The following is a 26,905-nucleotide window of genomic DNA, read 5'->3' on the forward strand; positions in this document are numbered from 1 at the left end:
TAATCCCATTTTCCAGCATTTGGTCCATAGCCTTGTATGCAATGGCATTTCAAGTGCTCATCCAAATGCTTCTTGAATGTTGTGAGGGTTCCTGCCTCTACCACCCTTTCAGGCAGTGAGTTCCAGCTTCCAACCATCCTCTGGGTGAAAAAGTTCCTCCTCAAATCCCCCCTAAATCTCCTGCCCCTTACCCTGAATCTGTGCCCCCTTGTTATTGATCCCCCTACTAAGGGGAAAAGTTCCACTTTATCTACCCTATCTATGCCCCTCATCATTTTGTACACCTCAATCAGGTCCCCCCTCAGCCTCCTTTGCTCCAAGGAAAACAACCCCAGCCTGTTGAGTCTTTCATCATAGCTGAGGCGCTCCATCCCAGGTAACATCCTGGTGAATCTTCTCTGCACCCTCTCCAAAGCAATCACATCCTTCCTATAGTGAGGCGACCTGAACTGCACACAGTACTCCAGCTGTGGCCTCACCAGCGTTTTGTACAGCTCCATCATAACCTCCCTGCTCTTATATTCTATGCCTCTGCTAATGAAGGCAAGTATCCCATAAACCTTTTTAACCACCTTATCTACCTGTTCCGCTGCCTTCAGGGATCTATGTACATGTACACCAAGGTCCCTCTGACCCTCTGTACTTCCTAGGGTCCTACCACTCATTGTGTATTCCCTTGCCTTATTTGTCTGTCCAAAATGAATCACCTCGCACTTTTCCGGGTTAAATTCCATTTGCCACTTTTCCGCCCATCTGACCAACCCGTTAATATTGTCCTGTAGCCTGAGGCTTTCCTCCTCGCAATTTACCACCTCACTAATTTTCGTGTCATCCGCGAACTTACTGATCATACCCTTTACATTCTCATCCAAATCATTAATGTAGATCACAAACAGCAAGGGACCCAGCACCGATCCCTGAGGTACCCCACTGGACACAGGCTTCCAGTCACAAAAGCAACCTTCGACCATCACCCTCTGCCTCCTGCCACTCAGCCAGTTTAGGATCCAACGCGCCAAGGCCCCATGGATCCCATGGGCTCTTACCTTCTTGACCAGTCTCCTATGCGGGACCTTGTCAAATCCTTTACTGAAGTCCATGTAAACCACATCCACAGCATTTCCCTCATCCACACACCTAGTCACCCCCTCGAAAAATTCAATCAGATTGGTCAGACATGATTTACCCTTGACAAAGCCATGCTGACGATCCCCGATTAATCCTTGCCTCTCCAAGTGGAGACTAATTTTGTCCCTCAGAATTTTTTCCAATAATTTCCCTACCACAGATGTTAGGCTCACTGGCCTGTAATTCCCTGGTTTATCCCTGCTACCCTTCTTGAATAATGGTACTACATTAGCTGTTCTCCAGTCCTCTGGTACATCCCCTGTGGCCAGAGAGCTTCTGAAAATTTGTGTAATTATAAATAGAGGACCGTTTAATTTAGGGGAACACAGTTACTGTATTATTAGAGATAGAGGACAGATTAATTTAGGGGAACACAGTAACTGTGTAATTAGTGATGGAGGACAGGGTAATTTAGGGGAACACAGTAACTGTCTAATTAAAGATAGAGGACAGGGTAATTTAGGGGAACACAGTAAATGTGTAATTAGAGAGAGAGGGCAGGATAATTTAGGGGAACACAGTAACTGTGTAATTAGAGATAGAGGACAGTGTAATTTAGGGGACACAGTAAATGTGTAATTAGAGATAGAGGACGGTGTAATTTAGGGGACACAGTAACTGTTTAATTAGTGATGGAGGACAGGGTAATTTAGGGGAACACAGTAAATGTGTAATTAGAGATAGAGGACAGTGTAATTTAGGGGACACAGTAAATGTGTAATTAGAGATAGAGGACGGTGTAATTTAGGGGAACATAGTAACTGTTTAATTAATGATGGAGGACAGGGTAATTTAGGGGAACACAGTAAATGTGTAATTAGAGATTGAGGACAGTGTAATTTAGGGGAACACAGTAACTATATAATTAGAGATAGAGGGCAGGATAATTTAGGGGATCAAAGTAACTGTGTAATTAGAGATAGAGGGCAGGACAATTTAGGGGACACAGTAACTGTTTAATTAGAGAGAGAGGGCAGGATCATTTAGGGGGACACAGTAACTGTGTAATTAGAGATTGAGGACAGTGTAATTTAGGGGAACACAGTAACTGTGTAATTAGAGATTGAGGACAGTGTAATTTAGGGGAAAACAGTAACTGTGTAATTAGAGATTGAGGACAGTGTAATTTAGGGGAACACAGTAACTGTGTAAATAGAGATAGAGGACAGGTTAATTTAGGGGAAAACTACCATGTTATTAGTCATAGATGACAGTGACAATTAGGGGAATACAGTAACTGTCTAATTAAAGATAGAGGGCAGGGTAATTTAGGGGAAAACAAACTATGTTATTATTGATAGATGACAGGGACAATTAGGGGAACACAGTAACTGTGTAATCAGAGATAGAGGTCAGGATAATATAGAAGAACAAAGTATGTTTAATTAGAGATAGAGGACAGGGTAATTTAGGGGAACACAGTAACTGTAATTACTGATAGAGGACGGGAATTTAGGGGAATACAGTAACTGTGTAATTACTGATAGAGGACAGGGTAATTTAGGGGAACACAGTTACTGTGTAATTAGAGATAGAGGACAGGGTAATTTAGGGGAACACAGTAACTGTGTAATTACTGATAGAGGACAGGGTAATTTAGGGGAACACAGTAACTGTGTAATTAGAGATAGAGGGCAGGGTAATTTAGGGGAATACAGTAACTGTGTAAATAGAGATAGAGGACAGGGTGATTTAGGGGAACACTGTAACTGTGTAATTAGAGATAGAAGATGGGGTAATTTAGGGGCATGCAGTAAATTTGTTATTAAAGGTAGAGGGCAGGGTAATTTAGAGGAACACAGTAACTGTGTAATTAGCGATAGAGGGCAGTGTAATTTAGGGGAACACAGTAACTGTAATTAAAGATGGAGGACAGGTTAATTTAGGTGAACACGATAACTGTGTAATTAGTGATAGAGGGCAGGGTAATTTAGTGCAACACATTAACGATAATTAGAGAGAGATGACAGGATGATATAGAGGAACACAGTAAGTGTAATTAGAGATAGAGGACAGGGTCATTTAGGGGATAAATAACTATGTAATTAGTGATAGATGACAGGGAAATTTAAGGGGAACACAGTAACTGTGTAATTAGGAATAGAGGACATGTTAATTTAGGGGCACAGAGTAACTGTCTGATTAGAGACAGATCGCAGGTTATTCAGAGGAACACATTAACTGTGTGATTAGAGATAGAGGGCAGGGTACTCAGGGGAACACAGTAACTGTGTAATTAGTGATAGATGGCAGAGTAATTTGGGGACATGGAAGGCTATTCACCGTTTAATAACAAATAGAGATCACAGGAATGCCAGGAGCACACAACAACACTTCAATGAGAATAGCAAAATAGAGCAGAGCTGGAAATCTGAAATAACAACAGAAAATGCTGGAAACACTCAGCAGTTCAGGCCGCATGGAGGAGAGACAATTAAAAGCAACGTTTCAGATTGAACCTTTCATCAGAATTGGAAAAGTTTAGGGAAGAGTGATTTTTAAGTCCTGGCTGTTTAATTAGAAACGAGGTCGAGAATCACAACCATATGGAATGGAATTTGACACGTTAATGCAATTGTTAACTTTGCTTTCTATTTTACTTTTTGATTTTGGATGATGCGATTGATTACATATCGACTTCTCACGATTGTAGCTGGGTGCAGATGCATCGCATCTGAGTCTGATGGAGTGAAAACCTCTGCATGAAGCCTTACTGGTGCCTTATGTAGGATTGATCGTCTGATTCCAGTTAAATGAGAATGTGCCTGCTACACAGACTTACTCGAAACTCATAATCACTTCCGCAGAAGCTGGATGGCAGCCGGATTGGCAAAGCCTGGGCCCCCGAGAGACTTGAAACCAAGTGGAGTTTGTCTTTTACAGAAGCTCAGGATCATGAGGAACTTTGAAGAGTGACGGTTTAAGAGGGCACTTAATCACAATTAATAAATGAAGCTCATTCACAACATACTGAAGCTATTGTCAGCGAATTGTCTTCAATCAACTTCTTGAACATTGAAGTGATGTGGCATAGGTATTTTAGCACAAAGTATAAGCAATAGTAATTAATCATACAATTAAAGGTACTAACTACAATCACATCTGCTGATTTTTGATTGGGGATCAAACGTGTTGTAATTCTGAACTCAGTTTCTTGGACCATTGCGAATGCTCAGTCCAAACTGTCACATTTCCACTGCCTCTTCGTATCAATCCTCACAATTTTGCATTATCTATTCATATAGAATGAAAGTACAACTCTATATAAGGAAAATTTAATGGTCTCATCCTTTTATCACAAATGATAGTTTTCTTTACTTAAAGAGCACGTTTTCCTCTTGGCTGACCCGTATAATTAGCTTAGTTCATTATATGAACAATAATTTCACTCTTGTTCCTTTAATTGCTATTTGACCAAGTTTAATTATAACTCTGTCTTTATTTCTGTACTATTTGTACAAATTAACATGCCAAGTCTCCTTCGGCAGCACCTTCCAAATCGACGAACTTTTCCACCTAGAATGACAAGGGCATCAGGCTCAGGGGAACACCACCACCTCCAAGTTCCACTCCAAGTCACACACCATCCTGACTTGGAAGTACATCGCCGTTCCTTTTTCATCGCTGGGTCAAAATCTTGGAACTCCCTACCTAACAGCACTGTAGGAATACCTTCACCACATGGACTGCAGTGGTTCAAGTCGGCGGCTCACCAGCACCTTCTCAAGGGCAATTAGGGATGGGCAATAAATGCTGGCCTTGCCAGCGCTCCCACATCCCATGAAAAAAAAAATTATGATGACATTCCAGATGTTTTCCTTTACATAATTAACAGATTTCCAACACTGTTATCAAATGAGTAAAGTTCTATGAAATATATGAATCAGTTTAAAATTATATGACTTTAATTACATTTCTTCTTACTGCATCCTGAATCTGATCATTGCTGCAGGGTGAGCCCACGCTCATCAGCTCAGTGCTACTTTAAATTAACTGCTTAAGAGGCAAAGGCTAAAGATAAACATTAATACATTAAGATAAACCAATACAGTATAACATTAGCAGACTTCAGGACAGTCTGATTATCCCTTCCCGTACAGTGCCCTCCGTCGTAGGATTAGAGTATTTCATGTCAGCATTAATCTATATCTCATCAGCAACGTATATCTATCACGGTCTATTCTTTTGTGCAGATCTCTACCCATTGGTTTTACACATTAAACTCTCCACAACCACATTAACCTTTTCAAGTAGGGTTGTTTTCAAAAGATTGTGCATTGATTCCAGACTTACATCTTTCGACGAGTCGTGCCAAGGTGACTTTCGTTAAGAAGGGACGTGATAGCATTGATAGAATGAGAGAGTTTGCATTAGTTCAGGATCAAGACCTAACTGCCATAAAGGAATAAACGGAAGTGATTTAGAACAGCGAGTAGGATAACCCTCTTTACATGGAGAGTTGTGAGGCTGTGGAATTCACAGAGGGAGAAATTACGTCCATTTCAAGTTTAAATTGTATATATCAATGAATAAAAATAGGTTGATGGGATGTTGAGATCAGGGGGTTTAAGGTGAATTGAACTATTTTCTCGGGTGCAGTGTAAACGCGGACACGAACTCTTTGGCTAAAATGATCTGTTCCCCTGTTATCAATTCTACAACATTTCGATGACCAGTTTGGGATTTAAGTAAGTATCTGTGAACAAAGATGTCTAGTGTCACATTGACGAGTCAAGTTCCTACTGTCTCCATCATGAGACACTGATCAGGAGACAGGCCCCGTTCTATTGGTCCAGGAGACAATGTGGGGAGGAGTCTGATGGGGAGACCAGCGCCTGCAACATTCCCACCAACATTACAGAATTACAGAAAACCACGATTGTACCACATAGGTTCTACATTAAAGTGACCTTTAACTATTAATTATACTGGGGCGTCTCATTCCAGTAACTACGGTGTAAGCAGGTTAACGCTGACGCCCACATGTTCTACTCCACTGCTGAAGCTCAGTCATAACTGTTCTCTTTGGATCTTGAGCGGGAAGTGCGCTGTTTTAGCGGGTCTCGATTATGTTCACCAGGGGAAAGCAGCAGGCATCAAACACAAGACACAAAGTGAAGTAACTGTTCTCTGATGCCTTTCAATTTTCACTACAGCAAACCATAGTATTTGCTCTGTAGTTTGGACCAGAAATTTTGTTTTATTGTTTATTTATTTGCAAATAAATGTCCAAGGAGTTTTCATCAGCTGCTTCAGCTCTTCCCTGAATTTAGTTTGTGTAGCTGCATAAATGCACGTGTTTGTACAGGAACTCAAATACATGAGCATATATCCGGTTTCAGTGGCAATATAGGCAGGGGCTGCATAATCTCCTTTGTAATGCACGGTGCTTATCAGACTGGTAGTTAAAACAGATACGACAGCGGTCAGCCACAACAATATAAAACTGCCCGACACAGAGAACAGTAAAATTATCGATTTCCTTCGGCTCTCTATCTCTGGATCGCTCTGATTCTCACTGCTGTGACCCCGGAGTCCCCTGCGGGCTCGACTGGCCACTAAAATACGCCTGGCTGTCAAACAATTAAACAGTAATATCAAAGCATAACTAAGCCAAGAAAAACAAATGCTACGTAACCAGGAAAACGCCACACCTACAGGCGATGAAATAAACTCCGCTCTGGAGCGGCAACCCCAGTGAACATTGTTAATTATTCGCTCAGGTTCAAATGCAAACCAATAGAGGAGGCTCTGTAAACAGATCAGGACAGAGACCGTGGTTATAACCGCGGCCGCAGTTCTCACTGTGCAATACTTGAATTTAAACTTCTTACAACATATAGCTACAAATCGGTCAAATGTGAACGAGACTGTAAACCACGCCGACAGATAGAGGGCGACACATTGCAGGTATATAATGATCTTACAGACAGCAGTTAACGACAGTATGTGGAAAGTAATTACGTAAAATGCGGTTCACTAATAAATTGACGATCATGACCAGTAGATCTGCTGTTGCCATGGCCACCATGTAGACAGAGATACATTTGGAAAGGCCGCAGTTTCCTCTGGAGAGAATCACGATTGTCAGTAGGTTCGCTGTAAGAAGGAGCAAAAAGTGGTCAGTAACGGGGTCATTGAGATAAAGCTCACAGATTATTGTGGGGAAATGTTCAGATGTGTCCCTATTTAGCGTTAAGCGCACGGATTTTTTCATTAACATAGGCGATGGTGAAGACACTTTATTTAAAGGAATGAAATCACTGAACATTCAATATCGAGGGACTGAAAACCGTCCGTCCGTCCAGCAAACTTCAGTCAAGTATTAAATATAATTACACGGCAATTAATGGAAAGCTCATTTCAAATAAAATACTCAACTCCGATAAAAAAAAAGCGTTCAAGTTATACTCAAACGCTGCCGAGAGGAGGGGAGCACCTTCCTGAGTGGAATTTATTTCGTAAAATACCTTCAAAATCCCCTGTTGGGTGGAAGTTCTGCAGTCCGAGGAATTATCAACTTAATGTAGACAGGGAACAACGGCACAAATTACTTGTTTACTATGGGCACTGAGCAAAACATTCTTTAGTGAGCTATGTGTTGTTGGAGAGGCCGGGGAATCAGCCTTGCCCTCCCTCAGTATAGGGAGGAACATTGAGCGCCCGGTGCCCGCGATCCAGCGGCCGGAACAGCGCCTCAGCGGTTGCGCGGACGACTGGGATTGCCGCTGATTTTCAGCGACTGATCCCGATGAATAAACGACTCTGCAATGTGGACATTCTCTAAATCTATTACATTAACACTGAGATAGTCAACAGGCATTATGCAACAGGATACATTGACTTACCGGGAATGCCAAATGCTGCGAGGATATGGTAGTAACTGTCCCGTATCTGTAGAATTATTGGCCGTCCCATTGTTTTGAAGATTTGTGTGAATTCTGAGCTGCTTTACGGTTCCGACTGGAGTGTTTCTGAGATCTGTAAATGCTCCCCCTTTATAGAACAATCGGTGCCCCGGTGAGACAATCCGGTTACACAATAATTGGCTTTAGTTACAGTCACTTAACAAACAAGGAGCGATTTTCAACTTCAGTGTGCCCGGGCCGCCAATGGGGAACTTGAACAGCTCAGTCCATGAAACTCCGTCCATTAACATCAATTAACGGAAAGTAATCCCAGAGGGACTGCACTCTGCGCATGTCCAATAAACCCTGAAGGATAAAGCAAACATTCTCCCGGACACTGCGTGGATTTCTTGGAGCCTCATCTTAATTTGGTGAAATCGTCACTCATCCATTGCCTAATTAAAATGTGTTTTTTACTGTGATGATGAATGATGTTGAATCGGGTCTAACATTACTGATTGTGATGCTTCTCCAACATTAATGGTGATGACTCTACTCTATCATTATAGGTGGTGAACCTACTCTAACATTACTGGTGGTGACCCTACTCTAACATTAATTGTGCTGGCCCTACTCTAACTTTAGTGGTGGTGACTCTACTCTATCATTACTGTGGGTGACTCTACTCTATCATTACTGTTGGTGACTCAACTCTAATGTCACTGGTGGTGCCCTTGCTCTAACATTACTGGTGAAGACACTACTCGAACAAACAGGCGATGAACCTACTCTAACATTATTGGTGGTGCCTGTACACTAACATGACTGGGGGAGACCCTACTCAAACAGTACTTGCGGTGACTCTACTTTACCATGACGGAGGTGACCCTACTCTAACATTAATAGCTATGCCCCCACTGTTACATTCCGGCTGGTGACTCTACGATCATATTACTGGTGCTTACATGGCCCTATTACTGTAGGTGACCCTAATCACCGTTATTCCTGGTGATCCGATTCTAATATTGCCGGTAGTGACTCCTCTCTAATGTTACTGCTGGTAACAATAATCTAAGCTAATGGGTGGTGACTCATCTCTACCATTACTGCTTCTGACTTTTTTTATTTGCTCACGGGATGTTGGTGTGCTAAGTCAAGGCCAAACGTTATTGCCCATCCCCAGTTGCCCTTGAGAATTTGCTGGTGAGCCGCCTTCTTAAACCGCTGCTGTCCATTTGTTGAAAGTCCTCCCACAGTGCTGTTAGAGAGGGATTTCCAGGATCTTGACCGAACGACGACGAAGAAACGGTGATATAATTCCAAGTCTGAATAGTGTGTAACTTGGAGGTGAACTGGCAGGTGGTGGTCTTCACAATGTGCCTGCTGTCCTTGTCCTTCCAGGCGACAGAGTTTGCATGTTTGGGAGGGGCTGTTGAAGAAACTTTGCGAGTTGCTGCAATACATGGTACATACTGCAGTCACAGTGCACCGGTGGTGGACGGAGTGAATGGTTAAAGTGGTGAATCGGTGCCAATCAAGAGAGCTGCTTTGTCCTGGATGGTGTTGAGCTTCTTGAGTGTTGTTGGAGCTGCACTCATCAAGGCAAGTGGCGAGTATTCCACCACACTCCTGCCTTGTAAATGGGAGAAAGAATTTGGGGAGTCAGGAGGTGGGAGACTCGCTGCAGAATAACCGATCTCTGACCTGTTCTTGCAGCCACATTAATTATTTGGCTCCTCCTGTTAATTTTTTGGTCATTGGTGTCTCCTACGATGTTTGTGGTGGGAGTTTCGACAATGGTAATGCCGTTGACTTTCAAGGGGAGGTGATTACACTCACTCTTTTTGGATTTTTTCATTTGCTGGCATATGTCTGTCAGCAATATTTCTTCCCATTTTTCAGCCCATGTCTGCAAGTTGTCCTGCTCCCACTGCATGTGGGGGTCATTATTCCAGGAACTAGGAATAGAACGGAACACTCTGTAATCAGCAGCGAACATCCGGACTCTTCTGTTATGATGACCGGAACTTCAATGATGAAGCTGCTGCAGATGGTTGGGTCTCGAACACTGCCCTGAGGAAATCTACAGTGATGTTCTGTGGCTGACATGACTGACCTGCAACAATCTTCCTTTTTGCGAGGTATAACTCCAGCCAGAGAATTTTTTTCCCCTGAAACCCATTTACATCAATTTTACCAGGGCTGCTGGATGTCACACTCGGTCAAATGCTGTTTGATGTCCAGGGCAATCATCGTTACCTCACCTCTGAAATTCTGATCCTTTGTCCATGTTTGGAATAAGCTGTAATGAGATCTGGAGCCATGTGAATGTGGCGGAACCCAAACTGAGTATCCGTGATCAGGTTATTGATCATTAAGGGACACTTGATAGCAATGACGACGACACCTTCCATCACTTTGCTGATAATTGAGAGTAAGGTGATGAGGCTTTAATTGGCCGAATTTGATTTGTCTTGCTTATTGTTGACAGGTCATGCCGGGGTAATTTTTCACTATGTCGGTAGATGCCAGTGTTGTAGTTGTACTGAAATAGCTTGGCTAGAAGTGCAGCTGGATCTGGAGCACAAATCTGCAGCACCACAGCCCGGAAACTGTCGGGCCACAGCCTTTGCTGTATCCAGCGCGCTCAGTCATTTCTTGATGTCACGTGGAGTGAATCGAATTGGATGAAACTGACATTGGCCCAGAAATTCGGGTCGGGGGCTTCCCGCAGGTGCGAGCCCCCGACCTGCACTTACCCTGCGCACCAGCCATTGAGCTGTGGGCCCCAGTGGAATTCCGATCTGGGGCCTGGTCTAGCTGCCAGTGGACAGTGCTTGTGTATAGCAGGTGCACAGTTAGTTCAATGCGTCCCCTGGGATCATGTGGGCCATGGAGAGCCAATCGGAGCAGGGAATGCTCCATTCATAAGATTGACAGGAAGACCTGTCAAAACTTACAAATACCTCGGACCCAAAATAGCACTAAGCTTTCAAATAAATGTTTAAAAAATTTCACATTTTTTAAATAAACTAAAAATTACATGAAATAACTACTTTAAACAATAATTTAAATTTTTGAAAAAAATAATTTTATTTTCTAACGGGGCTAAAAATAAACTTAGCTTGCTTTAAAGTATTTAAAATTAATAAACCTGTGGAAAAAATGTTTTAATTTTATTTAATTCACCACTTACCTTGTAAAAAGCAGGCCTTACGCCTGCTTTTTACATGTCTAACTTCTGGAGACTTACCCTCCCAGGAAAACCTGCAAAAAAAAACTAAGTTTGATGCGCACGTGCACACATTCGACCTCTGATCCCCTTCGTTCAGGGGAATGGAAGTGCCAGTTTCCCGCGCATGCGGAGTGCATGCAGGAAACCGGCACTTCCATTGAGCTTATGGGCCCGTGGGTCCTCACCCGTGGAGACCTGAATTTCTGCGCTATTGTGAAGGTGGCGATCTCAGGAGCAGGCCGAGATGGTTCATCCACTCGGCAATACTGGCTGAAGAAGGTTGCAAAGGCCCTGGCTTGATGGTAACAGCACAATGAGGGATATGCCGTGCCATGAGTTTACAGGTTCAGGTGTAATACAATGCTGCTGCTGCTGATAGCCACGCGCCTCACCGAGCCCAGCTTGGAGCTGCTACATCTTATCTGATTCTATCCCATTTAGCACGGGATTCCATCTCCACAAGGACTGTGTGCTGGTCACTGCTATCAGTGCTGTAATGGGCAGATGCATCTGAAACAGGTAGATGGTGAGGACGAGGTCAAGTCGTTTTTACTCTCGTGATTTTTCTCTCACCGCCTGCCAAAAGCCCAGTCCGGCAGCTAACGTCCAAGGCTCCTCTATCACCATCCGTGGATATGTGCTGTCCCACCAGCAGGAGAAACCTCCAAGATGTGCCAACAGCGTGGTATACAGTTGTGAAGTTGCGGCACTGGGAATATTCTACATTGACTTCGGCCCTCATGAAGTCTCATGCCATCAGGCCAAACATGGGCAAGCAAACCTCATTCTGATTGCCACATACCAGCCTCCGTCAGTGATGAAGAAGTGCTCTTTCATGTTGAACACCATTGGAAGAAACACTAAGGGTAGCAAGGGCACAGAATGTTCTCTGAGAGGCGGACCCAAATGTCCAAAATCAAAACTGGCTCAGTAGCACCACTATTGACCGAATTGGCCGACTCCAGAAGGAAATAGCTGCCAGACTGAACTTATGGCAGGTGGTGAGAGAAACAACACGAGGGAAAACTTACTTGACCTCGTCCACAGCAATCTACTTGTCGCAGATGCATCTGTCCATGACAGTACATTTAGGAGTGACCAACGCACAGTTCTTGTCGAGACAAAGTGCCGTCTATACACTGTGGAGAACCTCCAACGTGTTGTGTGGCACTACCACCTTGCTAAATGATTCAGAACAGAATTAGCAGCTCAAAACTTAGCTTTTACTAGATGCAGTGGGCCATGAGCAGCCACAAAATTGGATAAGACCACAATCTGTAAAGCCATGGTGCAAGATTATCATGCATTAATTGGATTTTAGAATATTGATTTAATATCTTCTAATAATAAATATCTATAATCATAGAAACACAGAATATTTACAGCACAAAAAGCGGCCATGCGGCCAAATGAGCCCGTGCTGGCTCTGTGCAGGTGCACTTGATCTAGTCCCACTTCCCCGCCCTTTCATCGTAGCCCTGCTTTTTTTGCTTCAGGTACTTATCCAATTCCCTTTTGAAAGCCCCGATGGAGTCTGCCACCACCAGCCTTTCAGGCAGTGCATTCCATGTCCTAACCAATCGCTGCATAAAAAAATATTTCTCATGTCGCTTTTGGTACTTTTCCCAATCACCTTAAATCTGTGTCTTCTGGTTCATTGACCTTTTCGCCAATGGGAACAGTTTCTCGCTATCGACTCCGTCTAAACCCCTCATGATTTTGAATACATCTCTCAAATCTACTTTCAATGTTCTCTGCTCTAAGGGGAATAACCCCAGTCTTTCTAGTCTATCCATGTAACTGAAGTCCCTCGTCCCTGGAATCATTCTCGGAATTATTTCTGCAACGTCTCTAAGGCCGTCACATTCTTGCTAAAGTATGGCACCCAGAATTGGACACAATACTCCAGTTCATGCTGAACCAGTGTTTAATAAACTTTCGTTATAACTTCTTTGCTTTTGTACTGTATGCCACTATTTATGAAGCCCAGGATACAGAATGTTTCATTAACCGCTTTCTCAAACTGCCCTGCCACCTTCAACTATTTGAGCACCTACACCTTCAGGTCTCGCTATTCATGCACCCACTTTAGAATTGTACACTTTAGTTTATATTGCCTCTTCTCGTTCTTCCTACCAAAATGTAACACTTCACACTTTTCTGCGTTAAATTTCATCTGCCATGTGTCTGCCCATTTCACCAGCCTGCCTATGTCTTCTTCAAGTCTATCACTATCCTCCCCACTGTTTACTATACTTGCAAGTTTTGTGTCATCTGCAAATTCTGAAGTTGTTCCCTGTAAACCCAAGCCCAAGTCATTAATATATATCAAGATAAGCAGTGGTCCTTGTACGTACCTCTGGGGAATACCACTCTATAACTGCCTCCACTCCAATCATCTGTAATGAGGTTATAATCGTGTGTATGAATTAAATGTAGAAATCTGTTATCATCATTTTTATGTAATGGTAACATGAATTATGTATATGTAATCATTTTGCATATAATTAAAATTATGTACTTATGGTGTAAGCTTATTGGTGAGAAAGAGAATCGCTATAGCCGAATAGGGAAGTTGTGGGAGAAAGGTGGATATTAGCCACAGCAAGGATGGTATATACAGTGCAGCAAGCCTGAGAGGCAAGGTCAGGTGTAGCTGCCACTGTAATGGAATGTTACGACATCTCCATTGAAACTAAAACCTAAGCCTTTCACAGAAACAGCTAGGACGCTATATCTCTGCAAACTGGAGACATGTGCCGTTGTATTGCCATAATTACCCCAAATATATGTCTTGTTGATCAAAAACAGTTAATATAATATTCTCTTATATCTAGAAACTGCGTAAGCCAAGTAGGAGCGGACGTGGCATCTCTGTGATTTGATTTGAGGGCTTTGTACAGTAAGAGTCCAAAAGGTTTTGAATGCGAGTAAGTGTATAACAAGGGGATCTTAACAGACACTTTTTAAAATATCTATAATAACAAGAAACAACTATATTAAACAATAATTTAAAATTTTGAAAAAATTCATTACATTTTCTAACGGGGCTAAAAATAAAATTAACTTTCGTTAAAGTATTTAAGAATAATAAACTTGTGGAAAAATGTTTTAATTTTAATTAATTCACCAATTACCTTGTTAAAAGCAGGCCTTCCGCCTGCTTTGTAAAAGTGTAACTGCTGGAGACTTACCCTCCCGGAGAAACCTGCAAAAAAAACGTAAGTTCGATGCATACGCGCTGCCTCTCTGGTGCACGCGTTCCACCTGTCAACCCCTTCTTTCAAGGGAATGGAAGTTCCAGTTTCCCACGCATGTGCAGTGCATGCACAAAACCGGAACTTTCGTTGGGCCTAAGCATGAGTACCCAGCGTGTACTCTTGCGTGGGGACCCGAATTTCTGGGGCATTGTGTAGAAGATTTCAGGAAGATTCAAGGAGACACTCGGGAGAAAAGGGAAGTAAAGTGACCAGAGACATAGGGTGCAGCTTAATCATGGTTGCGCTTCTACCCAGAGATTAACAGATTAATGTAAGTCTCAAGTGTCCTCTCCAAACTACTGCTCAGACACTGTAATGTATTAAGCCTTGCTTGTGCTGCATAAGGAGAAATTACTGTCCCCAGTACGGTTCAACCTCGAATCAATTGGATCCAGGTTCCCTCTGCGATCTTATAAGGGCCTGGCATATCCATGATTCTGCAATTACCATCAAGCCAGGGGAACATCCCTGGTTCAATGAAGCATATAGAAGAGCATGCCAGGAGCAGCAACCGACGTACCTGAAAATGTGGTGCCAATGTGGTGAAGCTAAAACACAGGAGTGCATGCATATTAAATAGCGGTGCAACATGCTAATGTCTGAGCTAAGTGACCCAACAACAAATGGATCAGATCAAAGCTCTGCAGTCCTGCCACATACAGTCATAAATGGTTGTGGACAATTAAACAACTAACCGGAGGGAGAAGGATCAATGAACATCCCCATTCTCAACATCCCCAGCAGGGACGTATAAAATTGCAGAGAGACTGATTTAATATTTACTTCAATCGGTTTGTAATAGAAACATAGAAACAGAAAAGATAAGAGCAGGAGTAGGACATTCGGGCCCTCGAGCCTGTTCTGCCATTTAATGAGATCATGGCTGATCATCCAAATTCAGTACCATGTCCCTGTTTTCTCCCCTTATCTCTTGATCCCTTTAGCCTTAAGAAATATATCTAACTCGTTCTTGAATATATTTAATGAATTGGCATCAACTGCCTTGTGTGGTAGAGAATTCCATACGTTCACCACTCTCTGGGTGAAGAAATTCCTACTCATCTCAGTCCCAAATGGCTTACCCCTTATCATTAGACTAGGACCCCTGGTTCTGGACTCCCCTGCCATCGGGAACATCCTTCCTGCATCTAATGTGTCCAGTCCTGTTAGAATTTTATAAGTTTCAATGAGCTCCCCTCTCATTCTTCTAAACTCTAGCGAATACATGCCTAATCGACCCAATCTCTCCTCATACGTCATTCCTGCCATCCCATGTATCAGTCTGGTGAATCTTCGCTGCACTCCCGCCATTGCAAGAACATCCTTCCTCAGATAAGGCGACCAAAACTGCACACAATACTCAAGGTGTGGTCTCATCAAGACCCTGTAAAACAGCAGCAAGACATCCTTGCTCCTGTACATTAATCCTCTCACTATGAAGGCCAACATACCATATGACTTCTTAACCGCCAGCTGCACCCTCAGGCTTACCTTCAGCGACTGGTGCACAAGAACACTCAGGCCTCGTTGCACTTCCCCTTTTCCCAATCAATTGCCGTTCAGATAATAATCTGTCTTCCTGTTTTGCCACCGAAGTGGAAAACTGTGCATTTATCCACATTATATTGCATTTGCCATGCATCTACCCAATCACCCAACCTGTCCAAATAATATGGGAGTTTCTCAGCACCCTCCTCACAGCACACACGCCCACCCAGCATTTTGTCATCTGCAAACTTGGAGATATTACATCTAGTTCCCTCGGCTTGATCATTTATATATATTGTTAATAGCTGAGGTCCTAGCACCGATCCCTGCCGTACACCACTAGTCACTGCCTGCCACTCGGAAAAAGAGCCATTTATTCCAACTCTTTGCTTCCTGTCTGCCAACCAGTTCTCTATCAAAGGCAGTACCTTACCCCCAATCCCGTGTGCTTTAACTTTGCACGCTAATCTCTTATGCGGGACCTTATTGAAAGCCTTCTCATTACATCTACTCATTCTCCCTTATATGTTCTATCAGTTACATCCTCAAAAATTTCCAGTAGATCAGTCAAGCATGATTTACCTTTTGTAAATCCATGTTGACTTTGTCCGATCCTGTCACTGTTTTCCAAGTGCTTTGCTTTTACATCTTTTATAATGGACTCTAGCATTTCCCCCACTACCGATGTCAGACTTACCAGTCCATAAATCCCCGTTTTTTCTCTACGAACTTTTTTAAATAGTGGGGTTACATTAGCTCTCCTCCAATCCATGGGAACTGTTACAGAGTCTATTGATCTTTGTAAGATGAGCAGCAATGCATCTACTATTTCTAGGGCATTCTGAAGTACCCTAGGATGTAGATTATCAGACTCTGGGGATTTATCGGCCTTCAATCCTGTCAATTTCCCTAACACCACTTACCTTCAAATACTGATGTCATTCAATTCCTCCCTCTGATTAGATCCTATGTTCCCCGAGATCACTGGGAGGTTTTTTGTGTCCTCCTTTGTGAAGACAGTACCAAAGTATTTATTTAATTGGCCTGCCTTTTCTTCGTTCCCCTATATAAATTCCTCTGATTCTGACTTCAAGTGACCTACGCTTGGCTTCACCCATCTTTTTCTCTTCACATATCTATAGAACCTTTTACAGTCAGTTTTTAAGTTTCCAGCTAGCTTGCTCTCATAATCTATTGTACCCCTCTTAATTAATCCCTTTGTCCTCCTTTGCTGAATCCTAAACTGCTCCCAATCCTCAGGTTTGCTGCTTTTTCTGGCCAAATTATATGTCCGCTCCTTGGTTCTTAAGCTATCCCTAATTTATCTTTTCACCACGGTTCAGTCACCTTTTTTGTTTTATTTTTATGACAAACAGGGATGAACAAATTTGGGAGTTCATCCATGCGATCTTTAAATGTTTGCCATTGCCTATACACCGTCAGCCCTTTAAGTAACGTTCCCCAATCAATCCAAGCCAACTCGTGCCTCATAACCTCGTAGTTTATTTTAGTTAAATTCAGGAGCCTAGTCTCTGAGTCAACTGCTTCACTCTCCATTTTAATGATGAATTCTATTATATGTTGATCGCTCCTCCTCAAGGGGCCTCACACAACAAGACTGTTAATAATCCTTTCTCATTGCATAATACCGAGTCTAAGATGGCCTGATCTGTAGTCGGTTCCTCGCTATATTGGTTCAGGAAACCATCCCGTATACACTCTACGAATTTCTCCTCCACAGGATTGTTATTAATTTGGTTAGCTCTATCTATATGTAGATTAAAGTCAACCATGATACCTTCACTGCCCTTATTGCAGGCTTCCCTAAGTTCCCGTTAAATGCCAGCCCTAAACTCAGCATTACTGTTTGGGGGTCTGTATACAACTCCCACTAACGGTTTCTTCCCCTTGGTGTTTCTCAGCTCTTCCCATACAGTTTCCACATCATCAGAGCTAATATTCTTCCTTACTATTGCTGATCACCTCTTTAACCAGCAATGCTACTCCACCTTCTTTTCCTTTTTTTCTCTCCTTCCTGAATATTGAATACCCCTGGATGTTCAATTCCCAGTCTTGGTCCCCCTGGAGCCAAGTTCCATAATCCTAATTATCTCATAACCGTTTACATCTATTTACACAGCTAATTCATCCACCTTATTATGAATGCTCCTCACATTAAACTCAAAGGTCTGAGGCTTGATTTTTTAACACTCTTAGTCCTTTTTAGAATTATTCTTCAATATAGCCCTGATTGATTTACACACTTGATTTGTCTGCCTTCCACTTTTGCTTTTCTCCTTCCTGTCTTTTGTTTGAATCCATTGCTTACCTTTCCTCTGTCGCCCTGCACAGGTTCCCAGCAAACTGCCATGCTCGTTTAAACCCTCCCCAACAGCACTAGCAAACATTGCCCCTAGGACATCGGTTCCTGTCCTGCCCAGGTGCAAACCGTCCACTTTGTACCTGTCCCACCTCCCCCAGAACTGGTTCCATTGTCCCATGAATTTGTATCCCTCCCCCTTGCATCCACAAGTATTTAGCTGAAATATCCTTCTATTTCTACACTGATTAGCACGTGGCACTGGTAGCAATCCTGAGATTACTACCTTTGAGGGTTTATTTATTAATTTACCTCCTAACTCCCTATATTCAGCTTTTATGACCTCATCCCGTTTTTTTACCTATTTCGTTGGTACATATCTGCACTATGCCAACTGGCTGTTCACCCTCCACCTCCAGAATGCCCTGCAGCCACTCCGAGACATCCTTGACCCTTGCACCAGGGAGGCAGCATACCATTTTGGAGTCTCATTTGTGGCCACAGAAACGCCTTTCTATTCATCTTACAATAGAATACCCTATCACTATAGCTCTCGTGCACATTTTCCTCCCGTCCTGTGCAGCATGACTACCCATGCTGCCAGAAAGTTGGCTGCTGCTGCCTTCTCCCGAGAACCCAACCCCCTCAACAATATCCCAAGTGGTATATCTGTTTGAAAGTGCGATGGCCACAGGGGACCATTGCACTACCTGCCTGCGCCTACTACTCTGCCTGGTTGTCACCCAATCCCTTCCTGCCTGTGCAGCCTTTACCTGCGGTGTGACCAACTCCCTATACGTGCTATCCACGATGTGCTCAGCATCGCGAATGCTTCAGTATATATTCATTCGCAGCTCCAGCGCCGCAATGTGGTCTGATTGTAGCTGCAGCTGGATACACTTCCCGCACATTTGATCATCAGGGACACAGCAAGTGTCCCTGATTTCCCACATAGAGCAGGAGGAGCATGCCATGGAGCTGAACAGTTCTGCCATTAATTACCCTTTAATTAATTCAAATTAAATTAAATCATATCAATACCACTAATTACACTACAATTAAATTATATACTCAAGGGCCCTTCTTTACCAGCACTCCCCACTATACAACAGAGACCCTAGAAACTATAAAACACTGAAATTAAATTTGGAAAAAAGCGAGAAAGAGAGAAGTATTCACCAACCAATCACTTTCCTGCTTTCTGGTGACGTCACACTTCAATTATTTTTACTTCTCTCTATCCTCTCGCTGACTCTGTGCCTCTCGCAGGTCCGCCACTCAGACCCAGTCCCAGGCCTCTTCTCCATGCTCTTTATATCCTCCTCTCCCTGATACTGTGCCTCTCGCATTTCCGCCACTCAGCTCCAGTCCCAGGCATCCTCTCATGCTCTTTATATCTTCCTCTCGCTGACTCTGTGCCTCTCACAGGTCCGCCGCTCAGCTCCGGTCCCAGGCCTCTTCTCCGTGCTCTTTTTATCCTCCTCTCGCTGACTCTGTGCCTCTCGCAGGTCCGCCGCTCAGCTCCGGTCCCAGGCCTCCTCTCCACGCTCTTTTTATCCTCCTCTCGCTGACTCTGTGCCTCTCGCAGGTCCACCGCACAGCTATTATGTCATTTGCTTTCCTAACTGCACATGCAGGCTAACTTGCAGTGTACAAGGACACCTAGTTCCCATTGAAGTCCAAAATGCCCCAATCTTCCACCATTAAAAATATTCTGTTTTCCTATTTTTCTTACCAAAGTGGATAAAGTCACACATCTCCATCTTGTATTCCATCCGCCATGTTCTTTCCCACTCACTTAACCTGTCTATATTGCTTTGCATCATCTTTGCATTTGCCTCACACCTTACTTTCACAGCCAACTTTGTATCATCAGCAAACCCGGATTCGTTTGACACATTTCAGCCTCCAATTAATTCAATGTATTGCTTATACCCCATATGTTAGTATATAGCACACGTATTTGACCTGATGCGGTCTTTCTTACACCTTTCAACTTAACACCTTTCTTAATTGTCTCGCCTGCTGTAACTGCTTTAATTATTTTAGTACTCCCTTCACTGGAGTATGACGTCATGACCTGAAATCTGCTCTTATCCTTTTTATCGTTCAATTATAAGTTTTACTGTTGTTTATGACTGAATCCTCACCCCACCCCATTTATGAGAATAGTGTGTTTTTGCCTCGCTATTTATACGGTCCACTAGGACCTTGGTTCTATCTTATTTCAGGTACAACATGTTCCAACGGTATGGCTATCTCTTTGCCCTGCACTTTGCCCCATGAAATGGATCCCCTCCCTCATACACCACTCATCCAGCCACGTGTTCACTTTTCTGGTCTGTTTGTCTCTGTAACAATTAGAACGTGGCCTGGGTAATAATGCTGAGGTTAGCGCCCTTGTAGACCTGGTTGATAATTTAGCTCCTCACTCCAGCTACTCCCTCAGCTAGAACTCCACCCTTTTTGACCTTTGTCACTTTTCCCGACATGAACCATGACAAATCTCCAAATACATTGGCTGCATCGAGTAACCCCTTATCGTGGCGCCATCTTATGGGTAAATGGGGACAATTAACCCGGAAATATCAGTTAATCTTCCATCTGTGTGCGAGGCCCCGTTCGGGGAGAGAACTTCTGTTATCTCCGCAAAAAAATTTGCGCAAGTTACACCTAAATTCGTTGGGGATCCAGTTTAATGGGGAAATAAAGTGAGAGACTGCCCCCTCCTATAAATTAGCAGTTCAGGGACATTTAAACTTGTAACGGGACAGAATAAACTCTCATTGTTTCATAACATGCCGTGAGACAGATTTTACAGCAGCGGTTAGTGCCGTTTCCAATTCCATTTTGCAATTTACTATTGATTCTGTCCCCACCACCCTTTCAGGTGTTGCATTCCCGATTACAACAACTCGCTGTACAAAAATAATATTCCTCATGACGTCACTGGTTCTCCTGTCAATTACCTTGAAATTCGCAAATTGTTTTGGAACAAGGGCGGTCATTATGATTGGAGCTATTTGCTCGTGTGGGGGATAAAGAAAGTCATTGACTGATTGGGCGGAATGGATAGTTTCCATTTTGTAAGAGCGACCTTTTTTTGCACATTGAGGTTTCACGGTTTAGCATTAGTTTTAGGACCCTGGGAAAATGATTGGGGATCTCAGGGTGTCAGAGCATTGAGTCCAGACCTGGGATCAGCGAGCACTGGGAATGTGGCCTAAAAGTTTGTGAACACAGAGAACGGCACTGTTGTTAGGTAGTTGGGGGTAATATGAAACGTGGCTTCCTGGGATCCAGAAATTCGAACATGTTAGAATGCACATGTGACTTTGAAAGATTTATTTCACAATTCAAATGTTAAAAATCTTCATGCAAACCCAAGTTTTTTGAGATATGCTGAGGCTTTGAAGGTAAATGTTCATGGAAGGCCCCAAAATAAATATTTAATAAAATGCAATCATTAGATTGAATGATGCTGATGCGAAAATGATGTTTTGTTTTTTTGGTTTTTATATAGATACTTATTTTGATGATTGGACATTTCAGTTACTGAAAAAAAATGACATATTATTTTCAACAAGCTCTTTGATTAAATGTATTGGTCGATCAAGAAACTTGTTTCTGTGCCGGCTCTGTGAAAGAGCCTCTATTTAGTCCTACTCCACTGCTCCTTCCCCATAGCCCAGCACGATTTCCCCTTGAAGTATTTATCCAATTAATTTTGAAAGTTACTATTGAAACTGCTTCCACCACCATTTCAAAGCACTGCATTCCAGATCATAACAACTCGCTGCGAGAGAAAAATTCACCTCATCTTCTCTCTGGTTCAATGGCTAACTCCCTTAAAATTAAACATCTTTACATATCTTGATTTTATATTATTATTTGTCGTCATAAATCGAGGTAAATGGCAATTTGGGAAGCATCTGCCAGTGTCTTCAAGTAGATCAGCAGTTGGAGGGTTTCACCCCATGAGAGGCCACGAATTTACAAAAAGTCACAAACAGAAAATGGGACCTTTGAAATGTGGAACGTTTGCTGTGAGTGGAGTTCCACCGGCGCTATCTTCAACTTAGCCAGACAGAGACCGACGAAAATGTCCTCGAGTTTCAATTTCGGGACGGTATTCACAACGTTCCAAACTCGGCAGGCGACACCAGTCGAGAGCACGTACCCAGTGCCGGAGTAGTATGGCAGACACGTTTCCAGAGGGTATTCCTGTTCACTCACATACCATTTACTGGATTTGTCCCTGACAGGTCTTGCATGTCTCTGTATGTGGCCGGTGCAGATGTTCCTGCGACTGGTTCATGACAAGAGATCTCTTAAATAATCAACATTGACAAACATGTCTGAATCGGTTTTCATCACAAAGGACGATAGCAAAATACTCCAGATGTTGGAAATCAGAAATAACAACAGAAAATGCTGGAAAACCTCAGCAGGTTGTTTTAAAGAAGGGTTCGACCCGAAATGTCAACTCAAAATTCTCTCCACGGATGTTGCCTGACCTGCTGAGTTTTTCCAGCATTTTCTGTTGTTGTTTCATCACAAAGGAGGCAGACGGACAAAATCGGCTCACCCATTCCAGTCCCATCAGCACCTTGGTGTTCAGGTAGTAATACGTGTCGCTGAGCTCTGTCTGTATGATGTACTTGTGCAGCAAACCTTCCTCTAGCAGATGCTCCTGATGCTCCCGGCTGTACCCGAGCAGGAAATAGGTCACGACCCTCTTGCCCTGTGTTGCTGGCTCTCTCCTCCAGGTCTGGCAAATGACCGAGCGAGCTTCGAACTAGTCCTGGGCACTGGTGATGAGAAGGGCCAGAAATGGGGGACTGATATCACATCTCCTATCAGGTCACATTAAATAGGAAGTGTCATTTAATTCTGTGTAAAGACAAGGGTCAGGAATGTTGCAGCGTAAATATCCAAATATACCAAGTGTCACCAAAAGGATCACAAAAAAAATAAACATTTTTAGACGAAATTTGAAACCACATATTGCACCAGAAAATATCTTCATATTTTGAATCAACTGTAAAACAAAATAAACACATTGATTTTGGAGGTATCCGGGCAATGCAAGGGGAAAAACTTTCCAATTTAAGATTATTTGGCTTGATTAGTAACATAGGAATAGGAGAAGGCTATTCACCTCATCGAACATGTTCTGCCATTCAATTGGGTCATGATTGATCTGTATTTGATCTCCATTTACTCACCTTGGTAATGTAAACGTGAATGCCGAATCATCATATCAGCTCTTAACTTGTTGGGCTGGTGTTCCTCTGTCCCTGACTTTAAAACCCAGTAACTGGTCTAACATAATAAGTTGAAGTCGCCATTAACATAATAAAAGTCGAAGGTCACGGGAGGATCTGAACGGGTTTTCATCTTGTCAGCAGTGATTTATAAATACGGTAAAAAGAATAATGTTTTGATGGTAGAAAAAGTGGTGATCCAAAGCTAGAAACAGAGGAAGCCCAAAGCTAGAAACAGTTGAGAGTCAAAGCTAGAAACAGTAGAGGTCTAAAACGAGTAAGAGTGGAGGTCCAAATCTACAATCACTGGAGGTTCAAACCTACAATCACTGGAGGTTTAAATCTAGAAACAGTGGAGGTCCAAAGCTAGAAACAGTGGAGGTCCAAATCTACAATCACTAGAGGTCCAAATCTACAGTCACTGGAGGTCCAAAGCTAGAAACATTGGAGATTCAAATCTAGAAACAGTGGCGGTTCAAATCTAGAAACAGTGGAGGGTCAAATCTAGAAACAGTGGAGGTTCAAATCTAGAAAGAGTGGAGGTTCAAATCTAGAAAAAGTGGAGGGTCAAATCTAGAAACAGTGGAGGTTCAAATCTAGAAAGAGTGGAGGTTCAAATCTAGAAACATTGGAGGTCCAAAACTAGAAACAGTGGAGGCTCAAATTTACAATCACTGGAGGTTCAAATCTACAATCAATGGAGGTTTAAATCTAGAAACCGTAGGGGTCCAAAGCTAGAAACAGGGGAGCTCCAAATCTACAATCACTGGAGTTTCAAATCTAGAAATAGTGGAGGTCCAAAGCTAGAAACAGTGGAGGTCCAAATCTACAATCACTGGAGGTCCAAATCTGCAATCACTGGAGGTCCAAATCTACAGTCACTGGAGGTCCGAATCTACAATCACTGGAGGTCCAAAGCTAGAAACATTGGAGATCTAAAGCTAGAAACAGTGGCAGTTCAAATCTAGAAACAGTGGATATTCAAATCTAGAAACAGTGGTGGTTCAAATCTAGAAACAGTGGAGGGTCAAATCTAGAAACAGTGGAGGTTCAAATCTAGAAACAGTGGAGGTTCAAATCTAGAAACATTGGAGGTCCAAAACTAGAAACAGTGGAGGTTCAAATTTACAATCACTGGAGGTTCAAATCTACAATCAATGGAGGTTTAAATCTAGAAACAGTGGAGGTCCAAAGCTAGAAACAGTGGAGGTCCAAATCTACAATCACTGGAGGTTCAAAGCTAGAAATATTGGAGATCTAAAGCGAGAAACAGTGGCGGTTCAAATCTAGAAACAGTGGAGATTCAAATCTAGAAACAGTGGCGGTTCAAATATAGAAACAGTGGAGGGTCAAATCTAGAAACGGTGGAGGTTCAAATCTAGGAACAGTGGAGGTTCAAATCTAGAAACAGTGGTGGTTCAAATCTAGAAACAGTGGAGGTTCAAATCTAGAAACAGTGGAGGTTCAAATCTAGAAACAGTGGAGGTTCAAATATAGAAAGAGTGGAGGTCCAAATCCAGAATCACTGGAGTTTCAAAGCTAGAAACATTGGAGATTCAAATCTAGAAACAGTGGAGGTTCAAATCTAGAAACAGTGGAGGTTCAAAGCTAGAAACATTGGAGATTCAAATCTAGAGACATTGGAGGTCCAAAACTAGAAACATTGGAGATTCGAATCTAGAAACAGTGGAGGTCCAAATCCAGAATCACTGGAGGTTCAAAGCTAAAAGCATTGGAGATTCAAATCTAGAAACAGTGGAGGTTCAAATCTAGAAACAGTGGAGGTTCAAATCTAGAAACAGTGGAGGTCCAAATCCAGAATCACTGGAGGGTCAAAGCTGGAAACATTGGAGATTCAAATCTAGAAACAGTGGAGGTTCAAATCTAGAAACAGTGGAGGTTCAAATCTAGAAACATTGGAGGTTCAAAGCTCGAAACATTGGAGGTCCAAAACTAGAAACAGTGGAGGTCCAAATCTACAACCACTGGAAGTTCAAAGCTAGAAGCAGTGGAGATCTAAAACTAGAAACAGTGGAATTTCAAAGCTAGAAATATTAGAGGTCCAAAGCTAGAAACACTGGAATTTCAAAGCTAGAAATATTAGAGCTCCAAAGCTAGAAACACTGGAATTTCAAAGCTAGAAATATTAGAGGTCCAAAGCTAGAAACACTGGAATTTCAAAGCTAGAAATATTAGAGGTCCAAAGCTAGAAACAGTGGAGATCTATAGCTAGAAGCAATGGAGGTCCAAAGCTAGAACCAGTGGAGGTCCATATCTAGAAACAATGGAGTCCAAAGAGACTTAGGTGGTCCATGTATATAGATCGTTATAATTTCATGGGCAAGTACAGAAACGAATTAAAAAGGCTAATGGAATGCTGACCTTCATATGTAGAAGGCTAGAATACAAGGGGGAAGAAGTTATGCTACATCAATACTTAGCCTTCGTTGGACCATACCTGGAGTAATGTGAGCAGTTCTGGGCACCACACCTTAGAAAGGACATATCGGCAATCGGGTCTATGCCGGCTCTTTTGAAGAGCTATCCAGTCAGTCACATTTCTCCGCTCTTCCCCCACATCCCAGGATTTGTTTCTTCTCCAGCTATATTTTCTGTACCCTTTTGAAAGCTACTATTGAATCTGTATCCATCCCCCATCAGGCTGTGCATTCCAAATGCTAACCATTTGTTGTGACACAAGGTTTTCCCTCAAGTCGATTCTGGTTCCTTTGCCAATCACTTTAAAGCTGTGCCCTCTCGTTATCGATCATTCAGCCATTGTAAAGAGTTTCCCTTTATTTACTCTAACTAAACCCTTAATGACTTTAAGCACGTCTACCAAATGTCCTCGTGTTCTTCCCTGCACTAAGGAGAACAAACCCAGAATCTAAAATCTATCAACTTAACTGTATATCTCTCATCCCTGGAGCCACTCTAGTAAATCTCTTCCACACGCCTACTAAGTCTTCACGTCCTTCCTAAAGCGTGGTCCCATAATTGGACACAACACTTCAGCTGGGGCCGATTGGTGTTCTATAAAGGTTTAACTTCCTGGCTTTTGTACTCCATGTCAAAAGAGTCATAGAGTCATGGAGTTATTACAGCACAGAAGGAGGCCTTTTGGCGCATCGAGTCCATACTGTCTCTCTGTGAACCAATCCAGTCAGGGCCGTTTACCCGGTCTATCCACATAGCCCTGAAAGTTAATTTCATCTGGTGCCTATCTGATTTCCTTTTGAAATCATTGACCATCTCTGTTTCCTCCAGCCACATCGGCAGCGAGTTCCTGGTCATTACCACTCACTGTGTAAAAATGTTCTTCCTCACATCCCCCCTGTATCTCTTATCCAAAACCTTAA

At 42.7% G+C, this 26,905-nt stretch overlaps 3 pseudogenes across 1 annotated transcript in view; 1 reads left to right on the top strand and 2 right to left on the bottom strand.

Annotated features, from left to right (window-relative positions):
* The window catches only part of LOC147092733 (uncharacterized), a 30,762-nt pseudogene extending 12,432 nt beyond the window's left edge, over positions 1 to 18,330 (bottom strand).
* The window catches only part of LOC147092727 (NACHT, LRR and PYD domains-containing protein 3-like), a 1,209,123-nt pseudogene that overhangs the window by 344,860 nt on the left and 837,358 nt on the right, over positions 1 to 26,905 (top strand). The window lies entirely within an intron of this gene.
* LOC147092734 (beta-1,3-galactosyltransferase 5-like) lies at positions 22,273 to 23,149 on the bottom strand (annotated as a pseudogene).

The sequence above is a fragment of the Somniosus microcephalus genome, unplaced genomic scaffold (genome assembly GCF_052327205.1).
Source record: "Somniosus microcephalus isolate GS21.2 unplaced genomic scaffold, FLI_Smic_1.0 unresolved_chr2, whole genome shotgun sequence".
In the NCBI taxonomy this organism is placed as follows: domain Eukaryota; kingdom Metazoa; phylum Chordata; class Chondrichthyes; order Squaliformes; family Somniosidae; genus Somniosus; species Somniosus microcephalus.